This window comes from Mesoplodon bidens (assembly GCF_964165515.1).
Source record: "Mesoplodon bidens genome assembly, chromosome: Y".
Classification (NCBI taxonomy): Eukaryota; Metazoa; Chordata; class Mammalia; order Artiodactyla; family Ziphiidae; genus Mesoplodon; species Mesoplodon bidens.
Genome location: NC_138180.1, coordinates 39,963,888 through 39,980,689, shown reverse-complemented (window position 1 = coordinate 39,980,689; position 16,802 = coordinate 39,963,888). Strand labels below are relative to the sequence as shown.

General features: G+C 40.9%; 1 pseudogene across 1 annotated transcript in view; it reads left to right on the top strand.

The window, feature by feature from the left end:
• The window catches only part of LOC308609625 (putative helicase senataxin), a 70,478-nt pseudogene extending 54,034 nt beyond the window's left edge, over positions 1-16,444 (top strand). Inside the window, exons 18-25 of the transcript in view lie at positions 14-163; positions 1,335-1,442; positions 4,700-4,887; positions 5,508-5,600; positions 7,287-7,451; positions 10,898-10,996; positions 11,601-11,688; positions 15,692-16,444. The product of the transcript in view is annotated as a putative helicase senataxin (transcript). The remainder of the gene's footprint in view (positions 1-13; positions 164-1,334; positions 1,443-4,699; positions 4,888-5,507; positions 5,601-7,286; positions 7,452-10,897; positions 10,997-11,600; positions 11,689-15,691) is intronic.
• Positions 16,445-16,802: the final 358 nt, after the last annotated feature.

Sequence of the window (16,802 nt, the reverse complement as noted above, 5' to 3'; positions counted from 1 at the left end):
TTTATTCTCTTAGGTTCAAGGATGCCCACAAAAGACACAGAACATCATCATCTTAGAGTCCCACATCATCTGCTGCACACTGAGCACGAGTGGTGGTTTGCTGCTCGAGGCTGCTTTCCGTGGGCAAGGGGGTGTCCCCTTTAGTTGTGTCATTGTTGATGAGGTCAGTAAGCAGTCGGCCATACAGCTTTGCTAGGAGTAAGGAGTAAGTCTTAGATGAAGAGTGGCTGCCGAGATGTTGACAAAGTGGTCTTTGCATCTGATTTTGACCTGCCATTACATATGTATTCTCTTATGTTGAAATACGCTGCTAATGACCCACCACGATGAAAATTGCTTTTTCAGTATCGGGACTGTAGTCTTAGAGATTCCGGATTGTTCTTCATAAAATCCCTCCCAAGGATTATTCTAGCTCCTGCTTGGGATATCTCTGGTTACCTTTTTTTTTTTTTTTTTTTTGCGGTACGTGTCCCTCTCACTGTTGTGGCCTCTCCCGTTGTGGTGCACAGTCTCTGGACGCACAGGCTCAGCGGCCATGGCTCATGGGCCCAGCTGCTCCGCGGCATGTGGGATCTTCCCGGACCGGGCACGAGCCCGTGTCCCCTGCATCGGCAGGCGGACTCTCAACCACTGTGCCACCAGGGAAGCCCTCTGGTGACCTTTTGAAGCATTTTTAATATAACTCTGGACAGCTCTGAGCCACCGTATTTTCAGCTAACATCTTTATTTCTACTTCATTCATTGAGCAAACATTTATTGGGTACCTACTGTTTGCCAGAATGTAGAGCCAGAAGACAAAAGAGATGGAAAATGAGGTACAGAGAACCCATCCAGGAGATCCAAGATCCAGTATTCACCAAAACGAAGGAATAGAAAAGATGGAAGTGATGAAATAATTGAAGGAAATGCCATTGAATTGAAAAGAAGCTTGAGTCTTGCAACTGAAGCGGCCTACTGAGGAGCAAGGAAGAGAGAGGGGGTGGGGCACACACACAGTCCCCCCAGGCATGTGCCCAGCAGGGACAAAGAAGACAAACTGGGGACATGACATGGCCCTTCTTGCTTATGGGCTGCTTCCCAGGTGGTAGTGGCACCTGAGTGGTGGCTGACTTCAAAACGTGTGTGGGTTTTTTTCCCCCGCTTCGGCGTTTAGAATGTTTTTGTTGTTTTGTTTTCTAACCAAAGGAAGTTCTTATTTTTGATCTTTGGTGCAGAAGGAGAAACTGTATGTTTCTGAATGGTTAGGACACTTGTGAATTGGATAGACTGTATATGGATAAATAAATAATAGAGATAATTCTGATTATGTCTCCATTCTGTACTCTCTTACCAAGGCCGGACAGTCTTGTGAAGTTGAAACTCTTACTCCACTCATACATCGTTGCAACAAGCTCATCCTTGTAGGAGATCCTAAGCAGCTCCCTCCCACAGTCATTTCTATGGTATGTTTTTTCACATTCGTGTTGCTTTAAAGTGGTAGGGGCTTGTTTGGGTTTTTTTTTTTTTTTTGGGGGGCGGTGGGGCGGTCTTTCTTGGATCATCATCTCTTATTTGCAAGGATAAATAGGGAATGGCTGAGAAAAGAGAACCACTGTTGAGAGCCTTCATAGTGAAAGTCTCCGGAAATGCTCCTTTGTTCATAATGTGCTTATGTGTGTGTGACAGGAGCAGTGTGAGTGTCACAGACCAGAAGTTTAGGAGGAGGATGTCCCATGTGCAGTGGGCTGTTCCTTTGGGAAAGGCAGTGTGCAGCTGTTCTAAGGGCTGTATCTGATTTATTTTAGTAACATAAACACCAAAACAATAATAAAAGAAAAACTTTAAAAGCAGGGAATAGAATCCAACCTCCTGATTTATCTTTCAATATGTGCAAATTTGAGGAAAACAGTATAAAGAGAAATTATTCTTACAGTAACGTTTTCAATTTTAGGATTCTGTATCCTATAGCACAGGAAAATGCCGGTGTCCCTCACATCCTCTGAAAGGGAAGGTGGTGAAAGGAAAGAGGTTGTGGGCTGTGCTTGTGGGAAGATGAGCACCAAAGTTGTGGTTCCCTTCACTTCGTTTCTTAAATCTCACTAAAGATGGCTCCTAGAAATGCACAGCAGAATCAGGATTCAGATGTTTTGGGTAATCTTCATAGGTCTAGATGACGGTTTTGAAGTTTAATGAAATTTGAGCATTTTACTGATACATAGATTATTTGTACAAATATAGAGTAGTGGCTGCATAAACTGTCCCAGAGAACAGACCATTTTCACAGCATTTCTGTTACGTTATGGAAAGAAAGCAGGTTTTTTTGGTTAGTATTGTTTTTGACTTTGGAATCATCAAAATGATAGTGCAGTTCTTTGACGTCTGAACACTCGTGCATGACTGTTCAAGGGAGTAGCCTAGGAGCACCCATGTCCCTGAGTGAAAACCTTGTCCATAGGACAGAGCTGCTGTGGGGGGTTCTGCTTGTGGAGACCTAGGAGGAGCCAGCTCTGCCCTGCATTCTTTGAATAGTTGCAGTATTTCAGAAACCTACTGATTTAACTTCCTGAAGGGCCTTAGCACGTGGTTAGTGAAAAGGGTTGTCAATAGGCCTCAACTTCACTGTCTCTTTTGGTGATTGATTAAAAACAGCAGAAATGAGAAAAATCCATTTGGGCTTTTCTTATTGTTGCAAAAATAATAGAGGCTTATTGAGAAGATTCAGAAAATAATTACAAAGTTAATTTTCTCAGCATGCCTTTCTAACCCTAGGGATAAGTACTATGAACAGTTTAGTGAGTATTTGAACAGTTTGTGGGCATGAGTGTGTTGACTTTTTTCAGTCTGTGTTCATTGAGTGCCAGGCTAATTCAAGCACTGTTTTCAAGTTCTGGCGTCATGACAGTGACGAAAATTGACAAAAATCCCTGGCCTCTGGCTTCCCTGGTGACACAGTGGTTGAGAGTCTGCCTGCCGATGCAGGGGACACGGGTTCGTGTCCCAGTCCGGGAAGATCCCACAAGCCACGGAGCGGCTGAGCCATGACTGCTGAGGCTGCGTGTCCGGAGCCTGTGCTCCGCAGCGGGAGAGGCCACAACAGTGAGAGGCCCGCATACCACAAAGAAAAAAAAAATCCTTGCCCTCATGAAGCTGACATTCTAGTGGGTAACAGACAGTAAATAAGTTACTAGATTCAGAATGTCAGATGGCTATAGGGAATGTATAAATTTGTGTATATGTATGTAGGTTTTTTTTTTTTAATTTATGGCTGTGTTGGATCTTCGTTTCTGTGTGAGGGCTTTCTCTAGTTGTGGCAAGTGTGGGCCACTCCACATCACGGTGCGCGGGCCTTTCACTATCGCGGCGTCTCTTGTTGCGGAGCACAGGCTCCAGACGCGCAGGCTCAGTAATTGTGGCTCATGGGGCCAGCTGCTCCGTGGCATGTGGGATCTTCCCAGACCAGGGTTCGAATCCTTGGGTCCTGCATTGGCAGGCAGACTCTCAACCACTGTGCCACCAGGGAAGCCCTGTATGTAGGTTTAGACCTTGTTTAAAGGTGGAGGAATCAGTCTGTACCAAATTACCTTTTTTCCAGTCAGTAAATAGATCAGGGATATATGTTCATGTCAAAACATAAAAATCTCCATCATTTTGTAGGATGGACTCAGTTTTTTTTTCTGGAAGTAGATGTGTTACCTCATATAAACCTCTTTCTTTTTTCACAGAGTGAAATAAATGAGGTTTTTTAGCTAACTTGAATAGATAAACTTTGGGGGGTATAGATGAAATTGCCAAATGTCTACTAAAAATATTCTCTTTAATTATAGAAACCTATTTAATATCACATATGTAAATAATCACATATATAACTAATATAAATAAGAAGTAACGCCTGTTTTCTCCACTCTGATAGTTTGTGAAACAGGTTTATTAAAACTTTGCACATACATCTTCAACGCTCATATTGTCAACGTCACTCATAAAGATTGCATCATCCTAGTGGGTTTTCCAGAGCACATTTTTTGCTTCTAGATTATTTAAGACGTAATACTTTTTGAATCTTGATATGATGCTACCATTGAAAAGTATATCCCAAGGCACGACTGTGATAACATTAAGACAGTTTTCTTCGTTTGTCAATTAAGTCACTGTGTTTCAGATCACAGGTTTGTAACCCTTTCTTGGATTTATGAAATCAACTTAGTTGCCTGTGTCCTCCACTAGAATGTAAGCTCTGTGACATTTGATCTTCACTGTAGACTGTCAGCACCCGAAATTTTAGCTGCTTGGTATATGATGGATGGATGAAGAAAGTGGTCTTTCAGAGGCTTATTTACAATGGCATTCATTATTTCTAGTTGTGATAGCATAGCCCAGAAATAATTGTTAAAATCTGTGTTACAGTTCTTTGCTGCTTTTATCATTGATTCTTTCAGGTGACCCCTGTTAGCACCAAAATAGCGAGAGTTGTGGTCATTCACAAGATCACATCTCGTTCATAAGCAGTATGTGGGTTTTCTAAATAAGGGGAAAATACCTTAACTTTTGTAGTCAAGCTACATGGCTTTTCTAGGGCTGGAGTCAGAAATATCTTCTCTCTCTGAATCTTTGGTTGTTGGTAATACCTTGTACATTTGAGAGGTCAGTGATTGTTTTTTTTTTTAATAGTGGGAAAAGTACACATGAATTCTTGCAGATTATTGTTTTGTTTTCCTCCTTTCAGAAGGCCCAGGAGTATGGCTATGACCAGTCGATGATGGCCCGCTTCTACAACCTTCTGCAAGAGAATGTGGAGCACAACGTGATTGGCAGGCTGCCTGTCTTACAGCTTACCATTCAGTACAGGATGCACCCAGACATATGTCTCTTCCCTTCTAATTACATTTATAACAGGAACTTGAAAACAAATAGGTGAGCTCTGTTCATTGCATGTTCACCTGTTTTATTTGTAGGTTTGGCTGCTTAGGAAGAATAGCTCTTTTGTTGTGCTTTTAGGTCTTGTTATTAAAAACACAAAGGTTTAATAATTTTAATTACAAAAGTCCTATTGATTGTAGCAAATGCAGATAAATGAAAAGAAAGGGATAAACACAACCCCTATTGATATTACCCAGAAGCAATCACTGGTAACATTTTGTTATATCTACTTCCAGTCCTTGTACTATGCACATCTTTTTTTTTTACTTTTTCTCCTTTTTTTGGAGGAAAAAAGCACACCATGCTCTACATAGTATACTGTAGCATGCATTTTTCATTTACTGTATTATGAGTAACTTTCCAATCATGATTGTTATATTTTAATTTACATGGGTCATTCTCCCTAATACTAGAATAGAAATGAAATTCACCTGCTACCTCTCACTAAAATATGTTATTTACAAGTATTGAATTTTATTTAAAAAGAAGGTCCTTCTTGTCCTCTTAACTTTCCCTTGCTCTCTTCCACAGAAAGAACAAATAGTAATAATAATTCTAAAACATTTTCTCTTGTAATTTAACTTGCATTCTAAATGGTGGCTGCTCTTTTGTAGAATGACAGAGACCATTCGGTGTTCATCTGACTGGCCATTTCAACCCTACCTCGTGTTTGATGTTGAAGATGGTTCAGAAAAGCAGGATAATGAGTAAGTTCTCCTTTTTCTTCAGTCCCCACTGATGGTCCCAGAATTTTTATATTGTTTCTGTTCATATTTAAATTCAAAATACTTTCCATATAAATCTCTCTGCCTAGTGCCGGTGCACAATCATTTTCTTTTAGCTGGGTTGATAACTCCACCTTTTCAATCATAAATTACTGATGTCTTTATATATTTCAGTCTTGATTTTTTTTTCTTAACTGGGTAGTGGGGGTTATATTACCTAAAATGCGGTCAGCACTTCAGTAGATCCATGCTGAGATCCCAGCTGTGAGTAAAACAGATGTGGCCCCAGTGCAAGGCTGCTGTGGTCTAACAGGCGAGACAGACATTAACCAGGCCATCACCGTGGTGATTAATGGTTCCAGTTGGGTTAAGTATTGTGACGGATAAGTACAGATACAGTTGAATCAAGGTGTGAGGCAGAGGGTGGACAATACTTCCAGCATGTTGGATTGTGAATCAGGTGGTTTGTGAATGACAGCACAAAAGGAGCAGTGGTTGCTAATTAGCAAGCACCTCAGAGGAGCCGGGGCTTCTTGTGAGAGAATAAAGGAGGAGGAGCCCGGAGGCTGCATTTGTTAGCACAGATAGAAATGCCACCCCTGCATCATGACGTATGAAGAAATAGAAATTCCACCTCTGTGTCAAGAGAGAGCTGCAAAGCAAGTGGTGTCCTCCATGAGAATAAGATATTAGTTAATAGTGGTGGAAGGAGGAGCCCCTCAGTTAAGAAGTTAGAAATACGGAGCAGTTGGCTGGGGGTTTGCTATTCCAGAGGGACTGTGGAAGTTGTAGTGGGGTCTGTTGGAATGGAGCAGGGGATTGAGAGTTTACCGCATAAGTATTATGGAGATGGATGGTCACGGGAAGAGAGTTGGCCTGAGAGGTGGCCAAATAAAGCTTTCAGGTATGGAAAAGAAAGCTAGCTGACTGGCTTGTCCGTATAGTAAGTCTTGAAATTAGAATAGTGAATATTTAAGGCTTTAAAGTGAGACAGATAAGGTAGCCTCGGGAATAAAGTTGCGCGTGCAGGGCATCCCCCAGTGTGCACACATGTTGCATTTGGTATGGTGATGAGGGAACGCATTGTAGTTCAGGAGATGAGTTGGGAGTGCAGGATGAGGCCATCAAGGACAGAGGACGTGATCCTGCTGTAGGGCCCCGTGTTTGTTCATCTCTGGGAGCCGGGTCACATTTAGTCCGTGTGGCTGCCATCCTCTCGGTCATGTGGTGCATGATCTGCATGACCTGTGGTGGGGAATGCAGGAAGGTAGTACATCTGAAGCACTTTTCTCAGTGTTGGGAAGATAGTCAATCCTTAATGTTAGCTATTCATTAGTCATATCTTCATTATTATTATGAATACTTTCGTTCTCACTGTGGCTATCCCTGTTTTAATAAGTGAAGAAACTGGTGCCTTAACATCACGTAACTCGAACCACTTTTCTCTCCTACAACTTTGTGTTTCACTGGGCAGTTATTTTTATATTTATTCATATGTACAATATTAATGGTCATTATAACAGCCTCTTTGAATCACTGCTGACTGAATAAAGATGAAACCTACCTATGTACCCTTTACTGTAGTGGAAAACAAAGTGGAACTTAACTTAGCAATTGGACTGCTATTAGTTTTGATGTGTTGTATTTTTTTGTTTTCATCTTATTTAGCTCATATGTAAATGTTCAAGAAATAAAACTGGTAATGGAAATAATTAAACTTATGAAAGACAGAAGAAGGGATGTTACTTTCCGAAACATTGGCATAATAACCCATTACAAGGCTCAGAAGACGATGATTCAGAAGGATTTGGACAAAGAGTTTGATAGAAAAGGGTGAGGCATCTCTATTTTTACAGAGATTTTGAGTTTTTCTGTTGAATTAAAAAGAAGAAAGAGGGGATAGAAGGAAAGAAGCAAAGGAAACTTAACTCTAGGGAGTGGTCTTAGACCCTGGTAGTATAGAACAAGGAGACTAGGACCCTGGCTCCATAGACTTGTGCTGGGAGGGAGTGTGGTTACACGTGTAGCCCCTGCAGATGGAGTGCCTCCTGCCAGTTCAAATGTCATCACCGTTACACTTGACAATGGAAGTGACTGAGAAATTCTTCAGGCCTTTACCTTTAGTTGGATGACTTGTTATCTGAATTCTAACTCTACTGAGAATCATGTATTCACATTTTCACTTACAATAAATTATTTAACCCTTTTAGTGCCTTCATGTATAGGGTGAAGATCATGTTTTTGTCTCCTTTATGCCTCAACAGTAAAATAAAAAAAAATTAAATATTAGATATCCATTAACTCAAAAGTTTCCGCACCTAGAAACACACAAAGTACCAAAATTGACTCTAGGAAAAGCCAGAAACTTTGGATAGACCTATTAAATGTAAAAAGAGTGAGTTAGTAATCACTTTCCAACAGAGAAAAACAGAGGATCAGGCTTCACAGGTGAATTCTGTCCAACATTAAGAATTAGCACCAGTCCTATGCAAATGCTTCCAAAAAATAGAAGGGAACACTTTCTAACTCATTTTATTGGGCCATTATTACCCTGATACCAAAGCCATGGAGACATCACCAGAAAAGAAAACTATGGACCAATATCCTTTATGAATATGGATGCAGAAGTTCTCAACAAAATAATGGCAGCTGAACTCAACAGCATATTAAAAGGATTATTTACCACAGCCAAGTGGAATTTATCTCAGGAATGCAAGGTTGGTTCAACATATGAAAATCAGTCAGTGTGATATACCGTATTAAAGGGGGAAACCCCACATGATGGTGATCATCTGAATAAATGTGGAAAAGACATGTGACTGAATGCAGCAACCTTTCATGATAAAGATACTCAACAAACTAGGAAGAGAAGGGAACTTCCTCAACCTAATAAAGAGCATCTATGAAAAACCCACAGCTAACACATCATACTTGATGCTAAGATTGAAAGCTTTCCCCCTATGATGAGGAAGGATGCCACTCTCTACTCTCTCTACTTGCACTACTTCTGTGCAGCACTGTATTAGAAGTTCTATGCAGAGCAATCAAGCAAGAAAAGGAAATAAATGGCATCCATATTGGAAAAGAAGAAGTAAAAGTGTCTCTTAACAAATGGCATAATCTGGGACTTGCCTGGTGGTCCAGTGGTTAAGACACCATGCTTCCACCGCAGGGGGCATGAGTTTGATCCCTGGTCAGGGAACTAAGATCCTGCATGCTGTGTGGCCACAAAAAATCCAAAAACCAAAAAAAAAAAAACACACAAAAAACTAACAACAACAACAAAAAAAAACAAATGGCATACTCTTACATCTAGAAAAACCTAAAAAAATCTATGCAAACTACTGGTCCTTATAAACAAGTTCAGCAGAGTTGTAAGGTACAAGATCAGTATACAAAAATCAGTTGTATTTCTTTACACTCTAGAGAAGTCTGAAAAGGAAAATTTCTTAAAATTCCATTTACACTAGCATCATAAAGAACAAAATACTTCGGAGTAAATGTAACCAAAGAAGTGTGGGCTCATACACAGAAGGACAAAACGTTGTTGAAAGAATTTAAAGTACTAGATAAATGTAAAGACATTTCATGTCCATGGATCGGAAGACTTAATATTGTTAAGATGGCACCATTCCCCAGGTTGATCTACAGATTCATTGTTACCTCTGTCAAAATTCCAGCTACCTTCTTTTACAGAAATGGACAAGCTTATTCTAAAATTCACATGGAAGTGCAAGAGACCCTAAATAGCTTGACAGAGAACAGTGTTGGAGGGCTCACACTTCCCTCTTTCAAAATTTACTACAAAGCTATCAACACTGGTACTGTCATAATGGTAGACATATATAGACGAATAGAATAGAAGTGAGATTCCAGAAATCAGTCCATACATTCATGGCCAGTTGATACTCAACAAGGGTGCCAAGCCTACTCATTGGGGAAATAATAGTTTTTCAACAAATGGTGCTGGAATAACTGGATATCCACCCACAAAAGAATGAATTTAGACCCCTGTCTCACACTGTATAGAGTAATTAACTCAAAATGAATGAGTGCTCTGAGTCTAAGAGACAAAACTATAAAACTTACAAGGAAACAAAGGTAAATTTATATGACCTCAGATTAGGCAACAGATTCTTAGATATGATACCCAGGCACCAGTAACCAAAGGAGAAGTAAATCGGCCTTCATAAAAATTAAAAACTTACGTGTTTCAAAGGACACACTATCAAAAGAGTGAAAGACAACACACAGAGTGGGAGAAAATACTTGCAAAATATTTATCTGACAAGTCATATCCAGCATATATAAAGAACTCATACAACTTAATAAAATGATAATCTAACTTTTTAAGCGGGCAATGAATGTGAAGAGCATTTCTCAAAAGAAGATAAACAGAAATCCAACAAGCACATGAAAAGCTGCTCCACATCATTTGTCATGAGGGAAATGCAGATCAAAACCACAGTGAGGAGATATCATTTCACACCCACCAAGATGACTGTCATTACAAAAAAAAAAAAACAATAACAAGTTTTGGAAGGGATGTGGAGAAATTAGAATACTTACACATTGCTGATGAGAAACTGCAGAAAACAGTTTGGCAGTTCCTCCTAAAGTTGAACATAGAATTACCACGTGACCCAGCAATTCCACTCCTAGGTACATACCTGAAAGAATTGAGAAAGGGTTCACACAAAAGCTTATACATGAATGTTCGTAGCAGCATTATTCATGATAGTCAAAAAGTGGAAACAACCCAAATGTCCCAAAATGGTACATAGGTAAGAAGTAAATTGTGTATCTGTACAAGCGAATAGTCAGTCGTGGAAGGAATGAAGTACTGTTACCAGTCTACGACACGGATGAACCTTGAAAACATTATGCTAGGTGAAGGAAGCCCAACACAAAAGGTCCCATATTTTATGATTCCATTTATATGAAATTTCCCATGTAGAAAAGTCCATAGAGACAGACAGTAGATTAGTGGTTGCCAGGGCCTGGGGAGGGGGAGATAGAGACTGATGGCTGATAGGCACAGGGCTTCTCTCCTGGGTGATGGACATGCTATGAAATTAGATAGCGGTGATGACTGCACACTGTAGTGAATGGACTCAACACCACCAAATGGTGTGCTTTAAAATGGTGAATTCTGTGTTATGTGAATTCTACTCCAGTTATAAAAGATAGCACTACAAAAGTAAGAAATACTACTGTATAAATATGTATATTTAATAATTATCTTTTTTCAGCAAATATGTTTCTCTCTTCGTAAATAGGCCAGCAGAAGTAGATACCGTGGATGCCTTCCAGGGTCGTGAGAAAGACTGTATTATTGTTACATGTGTCAGAGCAAATGCCATGCAAGGCTCAATTGGGTGGGTAACTGTCATCATTGATTCTTTGCTTGTTTATGATCCAGAGTTAGATCTTTTTAATCACTGTTAGAGAATACCATCATTTGCTCTATTTTCTTATATAAAAACTTGAGTAATATCATGAAGGTTTCTTTTTTAAGTTGTGAAGTTGATCCACTGTTAGGTCTGCTTCTCTTGGTACCTTGTGTATTAACCCATGTCACAGTGTGAATCTGTTGTTTCACTTGATAAGAGTGAAACAGATTATTGAATCCAGTATATTTTGCAGGGGCATGCTCCTCTCCATGGTATGTGTCATAATTGATCTACTATCATATTTTTAGGATCTTTGAAGGCTTAAAAATCATACCATTAAAATTTCCAATATCTCATCCAAGTCAAAATAGGAAATCGACAGACAGATGCATCACTTTGAAGGAAAGCACTGGGCCTCTTGTTTGTTTGCTGTCCTTAATGGGAATTGCTTCTGTGTCGGGTCCTGCACCACGAGCTTAAAGCAGGAGCCCAAGAAAAGCTGTCTGAAATGCCTGTGTCTCACCTACACTGACATGCCGAGTCTTTCTGAAGAAAGAAGTAACTCTTTTTTTTTCCTTCTATTGCTTAGGTTTCTGGCAAGTTTGCAGAGATTGAATGTCACCATCACACGAGCCAAGTACAGCCTCTTCATCCTGGGACATTTGAGGACCCTGATGGTAGGTACATTCTAGAGGACCGGGGAACTCCAGAGTTTGCTCATGATGACTGATACCGGGTTGAGGTTTTGTTTTTATTTTTCATCAAAATGGAAATGATTTTGAGGCTACAAACAATAATGAGCCTCTTCCCACTGGTTGTTTTGTCCTCCAGCAGCTTCTTCCTGGGAGCTTTTATAATGCCTAAACCGCTCACCCTTTCTTAGCCCAAGACCCAGGTATCCGTAGTGTACTCTCAAGATGAGCTTTAAAAAAATTGTATCTACATCGTAGAATTGTTAAGAAGACATGTAAACCCATATATGTAAAGTGCTAGAAGATTGGTTAGCACTTAGTAAACACTCAGTAAATGTGGCTATTAGCCTAGCTTAATGCCAGAGAGAGGGGGAATTTGCAGGAAAGTGCTTGGATCTTCATTTCTGTCTTGGCACTTAGAGCAGCACTGCTTGCTGTTTCCCTTGAGGGGTGAGTGGCATCAGAGCTCATCCATGCGTACAGATACTCCTGTAGAAGGAGGGGCAAGTTTACATGTGTAGTCGACAAATAGTAATAGTACAGCTTAATTTGGTGAACCACAGCTAGATAAAGCATGTATTTGCCTGCCTCATTAGGTGTAATAACTCAGTTTCTCTAATTTCTGTATTTAACAGAGTCATTGTTTTATCTCAGGAGAGGTGCCAACTCAGTAGGATTTTCCCCTGTTTTGGTTAGTTCCACCAGAGGGCGCCCAAATACAGTCTTTCTCATTCAGCTCTTACCTAGATTTGTGGTCTTCAACCTTTGTTGTTTGTGTACCCCCTTGAAAGAATGTTTAAAAGCTGTGTATCCTCCGCTTTTAAGTTTATATTGAAAATGTTTCATCGTTAAGTGTTGATAAAGATTTTGTTTCTAATGTATTGTAAATATTTGACATTTTAAAAGAAAGCTATTAAAAATAAATCCATTATGCCACTCTTAAATATATCCAGTGGAATAGAGAGCAGTGCTATTCTTTCTGCTCTTTAAAATTGAATTGCCATTTATACTGTTTAGGATAAAATTCAGTGGGGGTAGTTTATATATTTTCATAATTAAAAGGCTTTCTGTTAATATGACTATTAGGCTTTTCTGCCACAAAAACTTTACATGTAAATTTGAAAATTTAAAGAATTGGTTTTCATAACGATTTGGGGAAACTGTGTGAAGGGTGTGTGGAACCTCTGGACTGTTTTGGTAACTTCCTATGAATGTATAGTTACCTCGAAGAGTTTTTTAAAAAAATATATTTTTCCTGTGACCATAAGGATCTGAGTATTAACAAATGATATCTTGTCAGTTGAGTAACATATTAACAATTACTCTTTTCACACAGTTGAATTTTGATAATGTTCAAACCCGAAAAGTAAAATGTTTATAGAGTTGTGTCTCTTAGATGCCCTGATTGCAGGAGCCTTCATGGGCACCCCTCTGTTTACCACCCCCTCTATTTGACACCCAGGCGTGTTTACCTCCCCTAGCTGTGTGCCCTGTGGTCAGATTTGGGACAGGTGAGACTTGTGGTTGTGAAGGATGGAGTGGAAGGGCAGAAAAGCCCCAGGAGGACATAGGGAACTGGGGTTTGGAAGCTGAGGTTTGGACATTGATTCCCAGAAAACGTGCTCACAACCCCCCGAGTAAGTCTCTGTGAGCCCCAGAGTCACCGTCACGCAGATTTGAAGACCACTGACGTCTAGCTGCAGTATAGACATTATTATCTTCACTCTGGGAAGCCAGTGTGACAAAAAGAGACCGACAGAACAGAGTAGAAAAACTTCCAGTTTATCATTTGGACTTCGCAATCCAACTTGCGTATTTGTCCTTGGGCTTCCCCCTTCCCGAGCCTGTTTTTTTTTGTTTGTTTGTTTTGTTTTTTCAGCCCAGTTTCCCTTATGGAGATAGAATCAGTGATTAAGGCACTCGGTTTCCTCTGAGAAATCAAGACTAATAGCCCCTTCTCAGAACTGTTTTTGTGATCTAGGGATTGGATTAAACAGCAAGTTTAGGTGCAGTAGAATTGGCAGAAATAGCAGCAAGGCCATCTGCTTTACATCTGCTTTCCAGCCACAGGGTAGGACTCTCAAGAGCTCTCCTGAGTCAGGGAGATCTGAGCCTGGTACTGCTTACATGCACCTTCCTGATGCATGTGGTCACCGTACCGTGCACTTGATTTACGTGACTTACTTTAAAAGGCCCTGTGAGGTCTGCATTGCCACCATAGTTTATCAAATCCAAGAAGCCAATAGTTATATAATGTGCGTCATTATTTTATGCTCCACTATTGAACTGTGACACTTTATTTTCACTTAGAATTTTTGTCTTATAGTGACTGAAAGAACTCTTTTAGACTTTAGACAGATTTTTTTGGGTTGGCCAGAAGGTTCATTTGTTTTTTTTTCTGTAGCATCTGAATGAACTTTTTGGCCAACCCAGTGTCATACCACTCTTGTTCATACCTAGGAAAAACAGCAAAATAGGTAGACTAAGATACCCCTGAAAGCATCTCACTCTCAGACTAACACTCTGGTCGTCCCCATTCACCATCCCATGTACCCTTGCTGACGCTCGAACCATTCCCTGTGCAGTCAGAGGCGTGTCATGAGAGGGCCCCACTGTGGTCCCGGGGTTTTTTCCAACTTCTGATCTCCATTCTCCAAGTTGTAGTGCTGGTACTTTCTTGTCTTATCAGAGGATGTCTGTGGAAAGATTTTTCAGGCAAGAGCCAGGACTCATTCTTTTTAGAAGTGGTTTGTTGACTAAAAGTCAAGCGGTTGTAGTCGCCCAGCCATGAATTCCTCCAGGATTACATACATGGAAACTGCTGTCTGGCCTAGAGGCACCCTAAAGTCAGAAATGGTAAAATGTGAAAATAAAGTGCATTTTATTTATTTTATTTTATTTCAACGCACATTTTAGAGTCATTTAAATAAAATACTATTCATACCTTACAGTGAGGAAACAGGCTCAGAGAGGTCAAGTGATTTGACCAAGGTCACACAGCAGGTCAGTACTATGTATGCAGCTTCACTGCTATACCCTTACCCACCTTCATGAATAGTGCAGGAGCCCCCATGAGGGGAGCTATCCTTTCCTTCTCTTTCCTTCAGTCTCTGTCTTTTTTTCCTCCCTCATACTCTCTCTTTCTTCTGTCTAAAGAGGCCTAAGTTCTGATGGTTGTAAAGAAGCAATTTATTGCTGAGGAAACTCTAAAAGGAAGAGAGGAGAGATGCGTGAGTTGGGTTTTTGTTTTGTTTTTCCGTTTAGATGTGCTTTTCATAATTTAAGCTCTTCTAGAAAAGAGACACCAGTGAGACGACATCTTTGGAATAGTTATCTCAGCAGATTAAGATGGTTTAGCCCTTGGGAGTTTTGGAAGCCTTTGGGAATTTGATGCAAGCTGTGGTCCTCTTTCTAGAACAGTCAGCATGCACTCAAGAGTTAGAGCTTTCTGAAACCAAGCCTTCCTCTTCCAGAATGTTAGCCTTGGCCGGAGACAGGCAAGACTCTAGGGTCAGCAGTGTCAAAGGGAACTTGGTGGGATGACGGAGCCCTTCTGTGTCTGTGTTGTCCAGGATACTAACCCTAGTCACATGTGTCTGCTGAGCACTTGAAATGTGGCTGGTGCAACTGAGGAAATGAATTTTTAATTTTATTTAATTGAAGATTAAAGAGCTACATGAGGCTACCGGCAGTTGGTACAGATTTGCATGACAGCTAATTCACCACGTGGCCTGAGTATCAGTGGTAAAATGATGGAAGTACTTTCTTAGAGGTGGTTCCCAGTGTTCTGTTCTAGCAGCATGGCTTTATAGTTTTGTATTCGACCTTATTTTTCCTTTCAGCCTTGTCTGAAAAGTAATGGATTCTTGAGAATCTGTTCACGAAAGTATACTTACTATTTGTTCAGAAGTGAAAGCTGGAACCTCTGCTTCCCAAGCATATGAGTGTTTCTTTGGGATGTAATTTTCTTCCTTCTCTTTGTTTCAAGGAAAACCAGCATTGGAACCACCTGATTCAGGATGCGCAGAAGCGTGGTGCCATTATTAAGACTTGCAACAAAAACTATAGACACGATGCAATGAAGATTCTGAAACGCAGGCCCGTACTGCAGAGAAGTCTGACTCACCCTCCTGCTATCACCCCAGAGGTGTCCAGACCCCAGGGCAGAGTGCCCAGCAACAAGCTAGACAGTGAATTTGCCAAGATGTCTCTTGCTTCTTCCCTGTACCCCTCACCCTCTGAGTCCAAAGAAGCCACTGTCACTGTTACTGCAAAGGACCCTGAAAGGCCACCCCTTCAGGACTGGCTTCGGGACCCACGACTGCTTAGGAAGATGGGCTTGGGCTGTGAAGCCAAAGGGAAGTGCCTCTGTGAGCTGCAGCCCTCGAGCCCCCGGTATCCTGGAGCAACGCCTCCCTCTGGAGAGCCAGGCTCCCCCGGAAGTCACCAGGATCTGACCAGTATCAGGCAGCAGGCCCCCGCCAAGGGAGCTGCTGTGAACAACCACAGACCTCATATGCAGTGTGATCCTCCAGCTGCTAGTACCAATACTTCCACGAGTGAGAGAAGATGTGCCCAGGAAGGGGAGGCACTCAGCCACAGGAGGGAGATCAGGGCCTTCACCAAGGGGGATCAGGAGAGGCGTGGCTCTCTGAGCCACCACACAAAGAGGAACTCAGGCTGGGACGAGAGGGGACTGGAGCAGGAGGACAGTAGCTTGAAGAAGAGGAAGCTTTTATAGTGGAGCCAAATTAGACTGTCAGCCACAAGCATTACTGCACATTTCAGATGACCAGCTAGTAGGACTGTCCAGATAAGATTATTATTTTTTTCCTTAAAGGAGTTTGTGTGCTGTTGGAAAACAGAAAATGTATCCTAACACATGGGCCTCTTGGTCATCTTCAGTACATTTTGTCAGTTGCAAAAGCTTTCAGAAGGCATTTGTGTATCAGTAATAATTTCCTCGAAGTCGAAGACTTAAAATGTTGATCTCTTGTTCTTCTGTAGGAAAGGTCAGACTGGAGGATTTTAAGAGGATGCTGTAAAAGTTGGAATGTATATTTGTATAGCAAATAACAGAATCCTCTTAAAATTTAATC